Source organism: Typopeltis vanoorti, chromosome 11 (genome assembly GCF_054136105.1).
Source record: "Typopeltis vanoorti isolate ZY-2024b chromosome 11, IOZ_Tvanoo_1.0, whole genome shotgun sequence".
Taxonomy (NCBI): Eukaryota; Metazoa; Arthropoda; class Arachnida; order Uropygi; family Thelyphonidae; genus Typopeltis; species Typopeltis vanoorti.
Genome location: NC_143559.1, coordinates 22,732,023 through 22,749,537, shown reverse-complemented (window position 1 = coordinate 22,749,537; position 17,515 = coordinate 22,732,023). Strand labels below are relative to the sequence as shown.

Here is a 17,515-nt window from a genome sequence, read left to right as displayed (position 1 = left end):
AGCAATAGTGGTGGCCTAATCAATAATTTAACATAAGTGTTTGTTATATTAAGGCTAAGACTCTGGATTACTAATCCTAATTTATAATTATTAACTTTTAGAGCAAAAGGTTATGTGGGTAGAATATGTGCCAAACCATCCATATTCTTTGGATTTTCAGAACACCATTATTGTTAAGATTAGTACAATTCATTAAAATTTCCCAGGCATCTTTAAATTTGCATTCATACCACAGTTTGGTATGATATAATGAACAGGTGTCTTTCCAGTCAATTCTTTGTAAAGTATTCAGGAAATGATCAGAAAGGCCTGATTGACCATAGTTATTAAATTTAATTTGTTCTTTTTCTCAGATAGGAACTGCACGTCCAGTTTTGGTATACTTGAGGGTTGGTCATGGAAGTGAATTCTTAGAGAAGTTGAAAGAGGTTTAAAGGTGGCATTAAGGTTGTATTTCTGTAGTATTCTGTTTATTTTATCTTATACTCCTTTAATGTATGGAATGGTTAGAGTTTTAATGTAATCTAGTTTATTTTTATTGGGAGATGTAGTCTTGTAAAGAATTTTATTGATCGTATTTTTGCTATAGCCAATTTTTTAGGAAAGCATAGCTGATAACTTTTAATTCATTTTGAAGTGCTTGTTAACTGAAGCAAATGTTCAAAGACCTGTTTGGAGCATGTTAATGATACCTAATTTTTGTGTTGGGTGATGGTAACAGCTTATGAGTTTCATGAATTGGAAGTGTGTTCTGACTTTCAATTTCAATTGTGAATTGTATGCATTTGTTGTTTGCTTAGGTGGTGTCTGGCAGCCATGGGACCAGCTAACAAAAACAACCTCAACGTACCTATTTGGGTTTTGAAGTAAAGGAATCTAGAGTATGTTGCTCAAAAGTTTATATATAAAAGTTAGCAATAAGGGGGGGATGGGGGAGAATGATTTATTTGTATGCTTATCGTCAGACTTCCATTTCATTTAATTCCATAATCATGAGTTCCATTTCTTTTGGTGATGTTGCTATTTATATGATATCATCAGCAAACTGTAGATTGCTTAAGTATTCTCCATCAATATTCAGTCCTCTTTTCTACCAGTTCAATTTCCTCATGGCATATTCAAGGGCTGTACTAATTAATTTTGGTGAGATAGTCTCCCTGTCTGACTCCTCTTTTTATTTCTATTTCACTCTTTTTCATTTAAATTTATTACTGTAGAACCTATTTCATATATGAGTTAATATAAATATCGTCTATTCCTATGTTCTAAAGCAAGAAGCATTTTAAACATAGTGCTTGGAAAGAAGTCAACAGCTATAATGCCATTGCATCCACCTTAATAAGATGTACGACCACCTTTTGCTGAAATGACTGCAGCAATCCAATGGAGGCATACTTTCCACAAGCGTGTGACAGCGATTGATAGGAATTTTGGAACATTCTTCTTATATGCATGTAATGAGGTCCTGGACTGTTGTGGGGTGAATGTCCTTTGACCTCACCCGACACTTCAGTTCATCCCGCAGATGTTGAATTCATCTCTTCTTTGGCTGTCCGTGCTTCCTCTTCCCCTGCACATCCTTCTGTATGACCTTTCTTCCCACATACTCTTCCTCCCTCCTCATCATCACATGACCAAACCATTTCAACCTTACCTGTTGTATCTTTGCTCCTAAGTTTGTAACTTTCACCGTTCCCCTTACATTGTCATTTCTCAGATGATCCTTTGTGGTCACACCGGACATCCACCTAAGCATTCTCATCTCCGCTACCTCCTTCCTGCTGATGTTATTTTTCCTCAGGGCCACAGTTTCTAAAGCATACGTCATGGTTGGTCTCACTACTGTCCTGTAAATTTTACCTTTTAGATTGATCGACACCATCTTATCACATAGCACTCCAGCCATCTCTCTCTCTCCAGTTTCTCCATCCTGCTTGTATCCTGCATCTCACTTCATTCTCAGCCTCACCATCCTCTTTCATTGTTGAACCTAAGTATCTAAAGTCACTGACCTTACTGATGACATTTCCTTCCAGCTCCAGATCTGTCTCCTGACTGCCATCCACTTTGCAACACATATACTCGGTCTTACTTCTGTACTTCTTTCTTCCAGTACTTTCCTCCAACTTTCCAGTTTGGCTGCCACTTCTTCTCTTGATTCTGCACACAGCACGATGTCATCTGCATACAACATAGTCCAAGGCGCTTCTTCTCTCACTTCCTCCGTCACCACCTACATCACAATATTAAACAGGAACGGACTTAATGTAGACCCTTGATGCAAGCCAACTGACACTGGAAAACTTTCTGTCACTCCCAGGCAGGTTCAAACACTTGTCTTCACATTTCTGTACATCTCCTGCACCAACCTGACATATTTCTCCGGTACCTTCTTCTCCTTCAGACACCTCCAGACTTCTTGCCTTGGCACTCTTTCATATGCTTTCTACAGATCAATAAATACCAGGTGTAGCTCTCGTTGCTTTTCTCGAAACTTTTCCTTCATCTGTCGTACCACAAAGATAGCATCTGTGGCTGATCGACCATGCATGAAGCCAAATTGCTCCTTTGCAATCTATACCTCCTTCCTCAGTCTTCCATCAAGAACCCTTTCAATGATTTTCACTGTGTGGGATATCAATTTTATTCCTCTGCAATTCTTACAGTCGTGTGCATCCCCTTTGCCCTTATAAACGGGGACAAGAGTACTTTTCCTCCATTCCTTGGGTATAATTTCTTGTTGGCAAACTTTGATGAACAGGTCCCACAGCAGGTCAATTCCCTCTTCCCCCAGAGCCTTCCATGTCTCCACTGGAATCCTGCCTGGGCCCACCAATTTTCCATTCTTCATCCTCTTCATGGCCTCCTTCATTTCCACTCTACTGATGTTCTGCACCATCCCCTCAGAAGGCTGCCCATCTTCTCTGTGAGTCCTCGCATTTTCCTCATTCAAAAGTCCCTCAAAGTATATTCTTCATCTGTTTCTTATGTCCACATCCCTCCAAAATATTCTTCCTTCAGCGTCTTTGATCTGCCTCACATGTACAATGTCCTTTGAAGCCTTATTTCTATATTTCGCCAATCAATAAATCTTTCTCTGTCCTTCCTTTGTTTCTAATTGATCATAAGGTCTTGATATGCCGTAGCCTTTGCAACAACTCGCTTGGCGTCTCACTTTTTCTCTCTGTCTTCTTCCACTCTTGACTCGTCCCACTTCTGCTTTGCCTTCTTAGCTGTCACTGCTTCTTGTACATCATTATTCCACCACCAATCCTCCTTCTGCTCTCTAATCTTTCCGGATGTTTCACCAAGCACCTCAATTGCACAGCCTAGAATTACTTTTGAATTATGTCTCCACCAGTCTTGTACACTTTCTAGTCCATCCGAAATCCTCTCTAACACCTTCTCCCTAAAACAGTTCCTCACACTCTCTTCTTTTAAGCGAAACCACTTAATTTTCTTCCTCCCATGGCTTCCAAAGGTTCTTATCTTCGACTTTATTTCAAAGTCTGCACACTGCAGCTGGTGTTGCTGCGCCACTTGATCTGTTGGGATTACTTTACAATTTGTTACTGCCTTAAGATGTTTTCTTCTAGTCAAAATGTAGTCAATACAGATGTTCAATACAGCTTTGAAATCAGAGCTCTGTGGAGGCCAGTCAAGTGCAGTGACATTTATGTCCACAAAAATCACACAGTTACAGCAGCAACAGCCTTGTGACACAGTGCACTGTCTTGCTTAAAGATGCAATGATCAGTTCTGTAGAAACGCCACAAAGCAGAAGCATTGCACTGTCCAGAAGTTCAGATACCTCTCATAATTCAATGTTTGTGGCACCACAACCAGAAGTCTGAATACAAACCAGGAAAAACAGGACCATACCATCATACCGCGACATCTGGAGTTATGCACTCTGGTAAGAGATGTTCACCAGGTATCTGTCACACCTACATCTGATACATGCTACACCCTCAATAGAGGGTGTAGCATATTTTCATCACTCCATAATACAGCTTTCCAAGCTTCCACATCCCAATGTACATGCTCTTTGCACCACGGAAGATGATGCTGAATGCTGGTTCAGGTAATGTGGGGGTTTGCATATTGCGGTCCCACCATGAAAGCTCATGTTGTGGGCCTTGGTTCTGAATGTTTTTGTGCAGATTTGTGTTCCAGTTAATGCCAGGAACTCCGCATTCAATATGTCAGCAGATGAATGGTGGTTTTTATACATCCTTTGTAACACCCTAGAGTCACATTCAGTGAGTGTGGTGGGTTGTCCACTGCAGTTAGCACTTGCAGGTGACTTCCTACGCTTACATCTTAGTATGATATCAGTGATTGTTTACCTGGGATAGCCCAATTTGTCAACTATTTCCTGAAATGATAGGCTTGCAACATGGCATTCCATTACAATGCCTCTTTCCATCTTGCAGCCATTTCACCCAGACACAGTTGCACTAACTTGGGTACATTATATTCCTCCAATTTATACTGGTTACATATGTGTGTGTGATGCATTACATGGTAAGATGCTCCTTGTCCATGGGGGGGAGGGGGGTGTTCGTTGACTTCTATCCAAGCAGTATAGATCTATTGAGTCAAAGGCTTTTTTACATTATATGAAAACCAAAGAAATTGGTACATTATATTCTTTTGTTTTTTCCATTACTTGATTTAAGGCTTGTAAATAATCTAAAGTTGAGAAGTATGTTCTGAAACCAGCCTGTTCTTTTCACTGATGAAAATTTAATATATTGTTCATTCTACCATCTATATTTTTGTAAAAAGCTTACGAAGGACTGGGAGAAGGGTTATAGGTCTATTTATGTCACTTTTATCACCTTTCTTATAGAAAATGATAATTTTTCCAATATTCCAATTTTTAGGGGTTCTTGTTCTTAAAACACCGAGTATACAATTCTGCTAGTTTTATATGCCAGAGATCTCCTCCATTTCTTAACATTTCTATTATTATTTCATCAAGTCCAGATGGGATTCCATCAATTCCACAAATCAAGAAATGAAAAACGCTTTTCATTTCTGTAAGTGCATGCTTTAACTTCATCATCTTTGACTGTATATCCATTAAAGTTTTCAATATCCATTTCTCTATTGTTGCTATTACTTTCCTCTTATTACTATATAATTCATGATAAAATTTAGCAATAATCTCCAACTTTTTCTTTTTTCGAGAAAATGCATTTAATGATCTATCATTGACACCAAAAGGTAGTATGCCGTGTAAAATTAAAATATTTCACAAATAAAAAAATTAATTTTATTTGTGAGGTTTAAAATATTACCAGATTTTGTTATGTCCAAATATTTTATATTTTGGTCTTCTGCTTTTGGCATATTGATGTAGATTTATGTCAAACTATGTTCAGGTATATCTTTTAATCCTAACTGCTTACATACAACTAAAGTATAGACTATACTTCTCTGTATAATGTCCCATATACACGATATATCTATAGAGTTTGAAAGGCTTTATCCTTGAGATTTTGTGTGTTTTATCTATACTCATATTCAGGTTATCTTGGAAGTAGCGGAATAAGCTACATTTCTGTCTTTTCTTACTGTTCATACTATAGGCTTACGCTGCATAAAATTGTTCCTTAATTTTTTTTGTTATCACATCATGTGGTACTTTGTATATAATTATTTTACTACTTCCTTACTTGCCAATGCTAGAATTATATGTTTCATACCATTAAACTGTTACAGGGAACATATAATTTGGAAAATGCAATTATCTAATCACATGGCCTCCGACGATGTCGACTTTACCCTAAACATGGCAGAGATGACTGTGGTATTGGCTCTCGTACTCCCACTTGCAGTAGGAATACAAGATTAGTAACGCATCCTAAAGGAAAAACCTCTGAGAAGTCTGAAAAGCGCATTATACTAAATGTTTATGCTGGTTTACAGACGAGAAATCCTGATGAAACAGTGGGCAATATCATGAAGCAAACAGCAGAACTGATAGGTGTAAGCAAGATGGCAGTATACTGCATGAAGAAGGAACTGACCACAACGGGACAACTGCGTACACCTGGGAAAGAAGAGGCCTAGCGCCGTAGGACTACGCACATGCTCAGTGAAATACGACAACTTTACACTGTCAGCAATTCATCATAAAGTGCATAATTTCTTCTAAAAGAATGAAATTCCTACGATATATAAGGTAATGACTGCTGTAACCAATGATGAAGATCTCCCTCACATTTCATTAAACAACTTACCAGTTATTAAAGGACCTTGGTTTTGTTAATGCCACAAGAAAGAAATCATTGGCATTACTGGAAAGAGAAGTTATAACTTTATGGCATTGCCAGTATTTGCATTCTATCAGGAAATATCATCGTGAGGGATGAAAAATTTATTATACAGATAAAATCTGGGTGAATGGAAGTCACACCTGCACTAAAGTTCTCCAGGACATGACAGTAAAAAATGCTCTTCAAACATCTTTGTTGGACTTAACAACATGCCTAAAAGCACTGAGTGGAAAGGGGTCTCGTATAATGCACGAGGGCAGCAAAGACAGATTTGTACCAGGGGCCCCTTAAAATTTTATGAGTGAAGAAATCACAAGGCGATTATCATAAGGAAATGGATGGAAAGCACTATGAACACTGGTTCGAGAACATGTTTTTGCCAAACATTGAGCCTAACAGCATTATTGTAATGGCAATGCACCTTACCATTCTATCCGACTGGAAAATGTGCCATCTCAGGCTACATGCAAAAAGGACATTCAGAGGTGGCTGAAGGGAAAAGGAATCGGTTTTATTTCTGATATGGTGAAAACAGAACTACTAACTCTGTGGCAAATGTCAAGTCAGTTTCAAAAATATTGCATTGATAGTATTGGTAACAGAAAGGACACAGTTATTCATCTTCTACCATACCATTGTGAACTGAACCCAACAGAACTCATCTGGACACAAATTAAGTTGCATGTTGCAGCTAAAAATATACAACTTTCAAAATTTCAGATGTTGAAAGACTGGTCATGGAAGGATTTCCAAAAATTACTGAGTGTACATGGAAAAGTTGCATAACCCATGTTATTGAAGAAGAAGAAAAATTTTGGGCCCTTGATGGAATGACAGATGAGGTGGTGGAAAGAGTGTTTCATGGTAGATGACAGCTCTGAATCTTTATTTAGTGAAGATGCACAATCTGATGATACCACCCACAGCCTGAGTGGTGTTGAGGAGCTTCCTCATTAAATTAATGAAGGGTTAAGAGTGTTTATGTATATATTATTGTAATAAAATATGTCATGTTCAGAAATGTGCATTGTGACAAGCGAAGTTTACTTCATAACATAAACAATCACTGCTTATCTTAAGCCAGTTTATAATAAACTATATGACATCTACTTTGTTACAGCCTACAGTTAATTCCAGAAAATCCAAAGGCACACACAGTCGTATAGTCATCTTGGCCATGCAATTTCATATTACCAATCATAATGTAATGTTATACATAGAATGGTGTGATTTGTGACAGCTTTTAGGGGATTTTCTATGCATGTGCTTAGTTACAAACACAACGCGCTTCACTATTGCCATAGTAACAGCGAACTAATATCCCAAAATCCAAAGGCTCACACAGTCATACAGAGTTATCTTGGCCATGCAATTTCATATTAGCAATCATAATGCAATGTTATACATAGAATGGTGTGATTTGTGACGGCTTTTAGGGGATTTTCTAAGCATGTGCTTAGTTACAAACACGCCGCACTTCACTACTGCCATAGTAACAGCAAACTAATATCCCGCTACCTTCAGAAGCGGTAAGGCCTGTAGTATATTTCTTTACTTCCAAGATAACCTGAAAACGAGTACAGTTAAGAATTAATTAGATCTCTATGATATTCCCATGATTTCTAGACTGTTTGTTTTAAATCAAACTGTCTTGAAAACTCCTATTTGGTTAGAAGATGGCATGTTCTCTCCTAAATATTCCTTTGTTTAAGGATCAAAGCCAAAAACTAGGAGGTGACTTTTTTCAGCAATGCAGAAAACCGACTAGAGATTTTGGCCTAATGTTCAATCCTCAACCACGTGGTGCATCCCATTACTAGGTATCTACTGAGAACAAATGAGAATGGATTGGCAATTTGGGACTTAGCCAACTAACTTGCACTCTCTATTGGCTTAAACCACAAATGCATATGATGGTACAACATAAGATTTCATGCCTGTTGGTTGTCGCCTAGTTAAACAAGGTCCCACTGTTTTCGTCAGGGAACCAGAACGAACAGTGAAAGTCAGCTACTAGAACAAGCTCCAAATCAACATCTAGAAGAACAAGAATAAACCCAACATCAGAAGAACTAAAGATAGGAATCATCAATATAAAGAGTATTAATGGAAAGGAAATCGAACTTGCAGAAGAAATGGAAAAGTACTATGTGGGCATAATTGGCATTACTGAAACAAAGAAGACTAAAACAGGTAAGATGTTACTAAATAATAAGTATAGAATGTTATTTTCAGGCAATAATGATCAAGGAAAGAAAGGAGTAGCGATAGCATTCAAAACAAAACACAAAGATAAACTTCTTCATTGGAAGGCAGTTTCAAGTAGAGTTATGTGAGCAAACTTTGAAAAAGTATTTACTGGACTTCTGACCAGGGCAGACTAGTCATTATTAAACTATGTTTCAACATAAAGATGTACACAAGTTCACATGGAGAGAAGAATTAAGAAAAGCCACATTGACTACATCATTGTAGATAATGATATTTTCATGTTGGTTCAAGATGCAATAGTGTACAGAGGATTTGAAATTGACATCGACTACTACTTTGTGCTAAGTAGAATAAAAATAACTTTTACATTGAAAAGAATAGTATGTAAGAAAGTTTTTAATTCTTTTAAAAACTTTCTTACATACTATGTTTAGCAGCTTTTACAGGTAAACTGTAGACTCGACTACACAAACTTCACTGAAGAAAATTTTAAGCAGTTTGAAAAGAAGAACCAAATCTTGGTGTCCCAAGGTTTGGTTCTTCTTTTCAAACTGCTTAAAAGTTTAGCAGTTTGAAATCTGAAGAATGCATTGATTGATTCAAATACAATGGTATGTGGTGAAGTTGTCTTTAAGGACAGAAAATAACAACCCCATGGTGAATGCAAAAAGTTAAAGTAGTTTTGGAAAAGAAGAAAGTATACCAAAAGTTCCTAGCAAATAAGTCAGCAGATGTCCTAAAAGAATACAGACTAGTTTTAACTTATGCATCTGAGAGTTGGATCAGAAATAAAGCACTTCAAGACTAGAGACCACAGGTAGAATTCTTAGAAAAATTAGGGCATTGAACAGATGCATCAATGGCAGAATCATATTAAACATGAAGGGACTGTACATTGTTTGTATTCAAGAATGTGTGAGCAGGCCTAACAAAGGTTGGTATGGTCACTTAAATAGAATGAGAGAGGAAAGGTGAGAAAAACAGGTGTTTAATGCCAAGATGGCAAGAAAAAGAACCAGAGAAAGGCCAAAGTTAGGTGGATTGATTCGGTCAGAAGTGTCTCAAAGAATGAAATGCTAGATATGACAATACAGAAATGCTGACGAGTAATAGACTAATGGAGCAAAATTGTGGATAGGAGATTAATAATAATACAAACTTAATCATATAGTGCTCTCATAGTAGCCTGAACACCACTTGAGGGTAAATATCAGGAAATTGATGATTTTGGCATGTTGTTAAGTCAAACTATGTTCCTGTACATCTTTTAATCTAACTGCTTACATACAACAACTAAAGTATAAACTATACTCTTCTGTATACTGTTCCACATAAACTATATACCTGTAGAGCTTGTGAGGTTTTATATTAACACCTTACCATGTGTTTTAACTAGTTAAGAATTCTCCATTATATTCTCATGATTTCTTGACTGTTTGTTTTAAAGCAAACTGTCTTGAAAAGTCATATTTGGTTAGAGGACAGCATGTGCTCTCCCAAATATTCATTGGACTCTTCTTCTGTTTGCATAAATTCTGTCTGGAACACTTAACACAGAAATTCCTGAAATTCTCATATTATTAATTACCTTTATATATATATATATATATATATATATATATATATATATATATGTGGGTGTGTGCATATGTAGAAAGTGTTTTACCTTGGGTATAATAAATGTTAAAACTACCAAGCAATTTTAAACCTGGTTTTACTCCATTTCCCAAGTAAGCAAACAAACAAACAAGTCAAGTTTGCGCCGGCAAGTGCTGCAGGTCTAGCTGATCCTACAGGTAGTGCAAGACCATATATATATATATATATATATATATATATATATATATATATATATATATATATGTGTGTATGTTACAGTTAAAGTGATAAATCAGGTTATTATTAATAATTACCGCTTGAAGTGAATAATTTATGAGAATTAATCACTTTAACTGGTTAAAGTGAAGAATTCCTAGTGCAGTCTGGTAAATGTAATAAAAACATGTTTATAGGTTTTATATATAGGTTTTCATTCTCAATAGAAATTATAACAGCTTAGGTTAGGTTAGTTTATAATGAAAAAAGTAAGGAAATTACTTCTTTTGCACTCAATGAAATCAGAAATCATTATAAACTAACCTAACCTTTATCGGTTGGAAATCATTATAAACTAACCTTTATCAGGTGGAAATCATTATAAACTAACCTAACCTTTATTGTTTAGGTTAGTTTATAATGAAAAAAGTAAGGAAAGTACTTCTTTTGCACTCAATGAAACCACAAATAAGAAATCATTATAAACTAACCTTTATCAGGTGGAAATCATTATAAACTAACCTAACCTTTATTGGCTAGGTTAGTTTATAATGAAAAAAGTAAGGAAAGTACTTCTTTTGCACTCAATAAAACCAGAAATAAGAAATCATTATAAACTAACCTAACCTAAACTAACCTGGATGTCGTATGTCGAACCAGAGTATAGTCATAGTTTGTCGTGGGCAGATTAATGGGGATGAAAGATAAACGTTGTTGTGGGAAGATGAATGGCGTTAATAGATAAACGTCGTTGCTGTACCTCTTTCCTCATCAATGGAGAAAAACACTGATCAGTTCCTCTCTGATTTATCTATTATCCCCATTCATCTGCCCATAACTTTTAATTATCCCCATTTATCTGCCCACGACAAACTACGACTACACTAGTTAGACATGCGACATCCAGGTTAGTTTAGATTAGGTTATGTTAGGTTGGTTTATCATGATTTCTGATTTCATTGAGTGCAAAAGAAGTACTTTCCTTACCTTTTTCAGTATAAATAACCTAACCAATAAAGGTTAGATTAGTTCATAATGATTTCCAACCTATAAAGGTTAGGTTGGTTTATAATGATTTCTGATTTCATTGAGAGTGCAAAAGAAGTACTTTCCTTACTTTTTTCATTATAAACTAACCTAAGCTCTTATAATTTCTATTGAGAATGAAAACCTATAAACATCTTTTTATTACATTTACCAGACTCCTCTAGGAATTATTCACTTTAACAGGTTAGTGATTAATTCTAATTATTCACTTTAACCGATAATTATTAATAATAACTGCATTTATCACTTTAACTGTAACATATATATATATATATATATATATATATATATATATATATGAGATAGCCATCCAAATTGTGCAAAATTTAACTGGATGATTAAATATAGCATTATGCTAATGCATAATGCCTATAATATATAATGAATAACTCCAATTTCCACTTTTCCTTTTTCAATAGCCTCCACAGAACATTTTGCCACCCTCATGACATATTCTTATTACATAACACCTCCATGGAGTCCAAGGCATCATTGTAGGAGGCCACGCTACACTACACAGCTCTACATTACATAACTACTGTCTTCCAATATCGTTGGTTCGGCTACTTTTACACACAGCATAGCTTTTATAGAAAGGAGAAAAAAAAAAAAAAATCAGCTAACGCCTTTTTATTCCCGTATACGGGAGTAGGCGAGGCCATTTAGCCCTATCTAACTTTTGGAGACTGAGTGGGCAGTTCAATCTCCACTGGTACCCAATCAGAGACAGATGGCCCAAGGCTATCACTAATTAAGCGGTATGCAGTGAAGAGAGGCGGCTCAAATGTGCCGCCATCTCGTGGTCCCTAATCCTACCACAATATAATTAATGTCTGAAATAATATGGGTTCTACGGTCGATTTTCTTGAGTTTACAGGACGAAAAACCCGAGTTTCCGGGAGGAAAAACCTGCTTGCCCGTGCCAGAGATCGACTAACTCGGGAACCGGTCGAAAAAAGGCTTAGAAAATTTCCTCTAGTCGCCGACTAGACTCGAAACCAAGCCTTCCTTCGTGCGGCCAAGTGCGGTTGTGTGCAAACGCCACATCCACTGAGCTACACAGGCTCCTTTTTTTTTCTTTTTTAAAAAATCAGCTAGCGCCTTTTTATTCCCGTATACGGGAGTAGGCGAGGCCATTTAGCCCTATCTCACTTTTGGAGACTGAGTGGGCAGTTCAATCTCCACTAGCTTTTATAGATGTTTCTGTATTATTTCATGACACATGCATTTACCTGCACAGAAATTTTGATATTTCTTCTTTTTCAGGTCTGCTTTTTTTATATTCCTGGTTCACATCAGAAAGTTGCTCCCTTTAATCCTTGTTAAAACATATATAAATATATTCTATATACATTCTGAGGCATTTGATCGAATCTGACATCACATCTTAGCTGCCATCCTATGTGTCCTTCCTAACCTTTGTGAGTGGATTGCAAATGCCTTTCTGGTAGTTCGCTGCATGTCATAGTGGATGGTTCCGTCTCATCTGATTTCTCCATCAATGCTGGAGTACCCCCAAGGCTCTGCATTCACCTGCATTTTTCATCCTATCCATCAATGATCTTATCTCACTAACATCCAATCCTATTTGCAGCTTTGCTGATGATGACAATGCATTCCATTTTTATTTTTCATTTACAAAAGCTTGTAGGATTCTGATGACTCAAGCTCTTCTAGACCTTCCAGTTTTCTTGCTACTCTTCAGCAGAGTGAAGATAATCTAGTGAACTTGAATGTTATCAAAGCACAATCCTGACTTATAACCCAGAAGAAAATAATTGTAATTTAGTCAAAATATACCTAAAAAAGCATTCCCTGCAAGAAATTCTATAAGTCTCATATATAACCAATTTTGACTACATTTGGTGAATACTTGTTTGTTCCTCATGTTGCAGAAGGTATCCTGAGAAATTCAGCCTAAATGGATTAAAATGAAGGGAAAGGGCAGAAGGATCTTTCTGCACATCTTTTTTGTGGTTGCCTCATAAAACCATTTCAACTAAATTTGGCATATCATTATTTTCTATGATGAAAGAATTTTGGCAAAAATAGATAAAATAAAGGATATGTGTGTGTGTGTAGGTGGGTGAGAGACATCCTTTAAGACACCACTACAGATGCTATTTTTCAACCAACTGTATGCTAAATTTTGATCCAATTTAGCATGTAGATGTTTCTAATATCACATAAGATCCTCTGAAAACATCAGTCTAATCAGATCTGAAGTGAAATTATGGTTATAAGAGATTTTGATTTGATTTTTTTATGGTGCAAAGACATCAAAACCCATACTGCACCAGGATACAGGTCACAGCAGTACATATAGTAACTGGTTAATGGGGCAATCACAAACATCTATGCTCTTGGCAGGAATCGAAACCACAGCCTATTAGCTGGAGAGCAGATAGTAACCACTCAGAAAACTAGGATGGTGGTTATAGAAGAGGATGAGAGTTGGTCATATCCTATGCAGACACACTTCTACAAGTCGTCATCATTAACTTCCTGACATGTACTCTCAAAGAGTATACAGGATATGATAGTACTACATGAAAAATTTACATCATTACTAACTTCCTAATTACAATTTTCCTCCAAATCAGTCAGTCACTTGTCAAGACTCCAATATTATCATTATCAGATCTTATATTTCTATTTTCTAAGGTACAATGTAGCGTATCAATCCACCTAATCTTGATCTTCCTCTGGGTCGTTTTCCTGACAACCTGGCAGAGAACACTTGTTTGGCTAATCTTTCCTCTCCCATTCTGTTTAAGTGACCATACCACCTGAGATCAGCTCTGCTAGCGCATTCCTGGATGCCGACAATGTCAAGTTCTTTCCTAATATCCTCGTTTTTTAATATGATATTGCCATTAATGCCATCTGTTCATGCCTCTAATCTTTCTCAGGAATCTCATATCTACGGTCTCTAGTCTTTGGTCAAGTGTTTTACTTCTGACCCAGCTCTCAGATACATAAGTTAAAACTGGTTTGAACACTGTCTTGTATACAGCTAATTTAGTGTTCTGACTAATTTCTCTCTTATTCTATATGAATTTATTCAACTGACTTCCTACCATACCAGCTTTGTTTATTCTGTTGCCTATTTTCCATATTTAATAAACCATCTTCACTAAAAATCGTGCCTAAGTAGCTGAAATGTTTTACTTGTTCCACAGGTTTCCCGTTCACAATACAGTTGACATTTTCAACAATTCTACCTATTTTCATTGTCTTTGTCTTTTAAATGCACACCTTCATACCATATCTATTACAACATTTATTCAATTTAGTCAGGGACTCTTGCAAACTTGTAGCAGATTTATTTAGAAGTATAACATCATCCGCATAAAGCAAAGAGCTGACATTAACATCTCCATTTCTGATATCACGTTTAATACCACTTTCCTTCATAATGTGATCCATATAGATAACGAATAACAGAGGGAATAATGTACATCCTTGTCTCACACCAGATTTAACATTAAACCATCTTCCTGTACTTCCTTCAATTCTAACTGCCGACTTACAACTCAAATACGGACTAAGTATTGCTTGATATAATGTCCCATTGACACTATATAACTGTAGTGTATTGAATAGCTTCTCTCTTGGCACCTTGTCATATGCCTTTTCCAGATCGACAAAACTTAAATACAGATCTTTGTTATATTCCCATGATTTCTCAACTATTTGTCGTAAAGCGAAGTTCTGATCCTGAAAGCCTCTATTTGGCCTGAATCCAGCTTCTTCACCAAGATTTTCTTCCAGAATTCTTCTCAACCGTTTCTCAAGTATGCTTGCATAGATATTGCCAGGAAAACTCAATAGGGAAATACCTCTGTAATTCTCACATTCAGTTTTATTTCCCTTTTTATATATTGGTACTATTAGAGCTCTACTCCAATCATCGGGAATTCGTCCCTCTGTCCAGGCTTTCTGAACTATGCAGTGCAGCCACTGCAAGACTTTTATACCACCATATTTCAGCATTTCTGGTCGAATATCATCTACTCCTGCTGCCTTTCCACATTTCAAGCCTTTGATGGCTTTTTCTACTTCAAGTATGGATAATGTATTCCTGACTATATGCATGTTGAGTGTTTTTTTACCACTATGCTATCACTGCTTGTTTCATTTAGCAATTTTTCGAAGTAATTACTCCATACTTCAAGAATATCTTTTTCTCCTGTTTTCATGTAACCTTTATCATCTCTAACTCCTTTTACAGCACTCTTTCCTCCATTTCTAAGCTTCTTCAACAACCGCCAGAATATCTTACCACCTTCTTGATATTTATTTTCTATGTTGTTGCCAAAGTGCTCCCATGACTTTTGTTTAGCTAGTTTTTACGCATTGTTTAGCTTTCTTACATTTGTCTCTGTATTCTCTAAGAGCACAAGCTGACTTATTTGCCAGGAACTTTTGATATGCTTTCTTCTTTTCCTTCACTGCCTCTAACTTCCTGTGTCCACCATGGAGTTCTGATTTTTCTATCCTTGCAGACATCCTCACCACATGCCTCTCTGTTTGAATCAATCAGGGTTTTCTTCAAGGCTTGCCACTGAATCTCCAAGGTTTGGTTCCTGTTCCCAAACTCTTTCATTTTTTCTTCAATAATATTTGTGTATTTTAGTCTACAGTTCACATCTGAGAGCTGTTCAACTTTTATTCGCTTCAAAACTTTCTTACATGTTATTCTTTTCAATAGGAAATTCAATTTTATCCTGCTCAAGACTAAATAGTGATCGTTTCCAATTTCAAATCCTCTGTACACTCTGGTGTCCTGCACCAGGGAGAAAACATCACTATCAACAATAACATAATCAATGAGACTTTTCTTATTCCTTGCCCCTTCTCTCCATGTGAATTTGTGCACATTTTTATGTTGGAACATGGTGTTAGTAATAACCAGTCCATGACCTGAGCAGAAATCCAACAGGTATTTGCCATTATTATTAGCTTTGCTCTTTTCTCCAAATTTTCCCAAAATATTTTTGTATGTCTCACAATCATTTCCTACTCTGCTATTTAGATCCCCAACAAGGACCAACTTTTCCTTTTTCATTGTGTCAGTTGCTTTTTCTAAAGCATCAAAAAATTCCTCCACTTCTACCTTAGTAGAACCTTCTGTGGGAGCACAGGCACAAATAAGTCTTATTGATTCCCCATTCTAATATTTGCCGACATCATTCTACTTGAGACTGCCTGCCATTCAAGATTAGCCTCGTATTTTGTGTTGAATACTATGGCTACTTCTTTTCCTTGATTGTCATTTCCTAAATATAACATTTTGAATTTATTGCTCAGAAAGATCTCACCATTTTTTGTCTTTTTTTTTTAGTCACCCCTATTATGTCGATCTGGTACTTATCTAATTCCTCAGCTAGCTTCATTTGTTTGCCATTCAGGCTTCTTATGTTGATAGTACCGATCTTCAACTCTGGTGATGTTAAGTTGGGGTGTGCTTTCAGATTTGTTCCAGTAGCTGACTTTTCGTTGTTCGCCCTGGTTCCCTGGCGAAAACAACGGAGGCCTTGTTTAACCGAGCGACGCCCCAGCCAGCATGAAATTTTGTCATGTTGTACCATCATTTTCTATATTGTTTAAGCCAATAAGAATACAATTTGTTCAGCTAAATCCCAAATTGCCAGCCCATCCCTGTTCGTTCAGTATCCAGGTAGATACCCAACAGGGTGCACCACGAGAAGGTGAGGATTGGACATTAGGTCAGAAGCCCTGGTCGGTTCTCCGCATTCCTTTAAAGGCTATGTGGAGGTCTCCTCTCGTTTATACAGCTTTGACCCCTACAAGTTGTGCTGTTTAATCAATTTCAACTAAATCGGAAAGACATCTGTATCTGACACTGTGTAAGGTAAATAGAAAAATTCATCTTAACTGGACTAAAACAAAGGGAGAGGAGATTATTTCCTCCAGAGACATCCCAAGAAAGTAAATGTTCAGCTGATTTCAAAACAAATTTGGGATGTAGATGTTTCTTATGCCACTAAAAATCTCCTGAGAAACTTAATGAATTAGACTAAAATGAAAGAGACTGCAGGAAGAGGAACCTTGCTCCACAGACATCTCTACAAAGATGTATCAATCAACCATTTTTGAGCAAATGTGAAATGTTGTTTTTACATAATTAA

At 36.6% G+C, this 17,515-nt stretch overlaps 1 protein-coding gene across 7 annotated transcripts in view; it reads right to left on the bottom strand.

Moving 5' to 3' along the window:
* LOC150101365 (serine/threonine-protein phosphatase 2A 56 kDa regulatory subunit gamma isoform-like) overlaps positions 1-17,515 on the bottom strand; it is a 430,932-nt gene that overhangs the window by 287,123 nt on the left and 126,294 nt on the right. The window lies entirely within an intron of this gene.